We start from the raw sequence: 1,155 nt of genomic DNA on the forward strand, positions 1-1,155 counted from the left end.
TACTTCTGGAGAAGATGGAGTAACTACAGTCTACTTTGTGTCTCCCACTGTACACAACTGTAACTCCTGGACACAGAATATGTGAAGCAGCCATCTGAGGACTCAAAAGTAAAAGGTAGAAAGAAGATTGAGAAAAATGACAAGAATGAGACGTTCCACCACATCAGGGATAAGTTTACCCTTTTTCCCCCTCCATGGGGGGGGGGGGGGAAGAAGCTCTAAACTCAGAAGTATGTTTCAAATAAGGACAAAAAGAGTTCCAAGAAAAGTCCCCCTTTTTTTGTAGCCCAAGGAGTAGAAAAGGGGACTCCTAAAGTTTGGAGACAGTGGAGGAAATTCCCCAGGTCTTTTTCCTTCTCTCCTCTCCCAGGTGCCAGCCAACACCATGGCATTAGTGGAGGCAGCAGCACAGTGACTCTGAAGGACGGGAACCTTTCTTTCTAAGCAGAGGCACTGTGGTTCCAAGAGTGTGGTACTAATCTCCATTGCTTTTTGTTTCTCTCAGTCCTTCAGCCTGGCTCCAGATGCAGACATAGTCACAGGAAGTGCATGGCAGAAGAAAGAGATTAAAGCCTTAGCTTTCTGGCCAGAGAACCAAAAAGGAAGGCCCTAGCAAGCTGGAAAGTAACGGGGTGACCAGAGAAAGGAGAGCGATAAAGAGAGCATCCCATAACGTTGTATATAAGCTCCTGGCTTATCTCTGAGCTGTGCATGCATAGCTCTGACCCTAAACAGAATTTGTAAAATTAACCACAGGGCAGACCACCACCCAGGTTCCAGACTGGGTACCTGGTAGTGTTACCATAGGCATGAGCAGGGCAGAAAAGGGCTCCCCACCACCTCGCCCCAACCCCACCAGGAATTTCAGACAACCATCAGGTGATGGTCAGACAGCTGTCACACTGCTTCTCTAAAATAGTAACAGGTTGCACAGCCAGCACCAGAAAAAGGCAGTTTCCCAATACATATAAACTGGTGATCAGCAGCTTACCAAAAAGATCTCGGGAGTTGGGCGAGTGGCCTCAAGCATGTGCGCTAAAAGGCAAAATAGCAGAGTTTAACTGGTATATGACCTTGCAGGGCCATTCCACCGGTAAGGGAAGAACGCCTCAAGTGAGCATGCATACAACTCCAGTAAACACACTGCACATTCTC

General features: G+C 47.5%; 1 protein-coding gene across 1 annotated transcript in view; it reads right to left on the reverse strand.

The window, feature by feature from the left end:
• Positions 1-1,155, reverse strand: part of TMEM260 (transmembrane protein 260) — a 74,634-nt gene that overhangs the window by 21,740 nt on the left and 51,739 nt on the right. The window lies entirely within an intron of this gene.

This window comes from Cebus imitator, unplaced genomic scaffold (assembly GCF_001604975.1).
Source record: "Cebus imitator isolate Cc_AM_T3 unplaced genomic scaffold, Cebus_imitator-1.0 Scaffold70, whole genome shotgun sequence".
NCBI lineage: Eukaryota > Metazoa > Chordata > Mammalia > Primates > Cebidae > Cebus > Cebus imitator.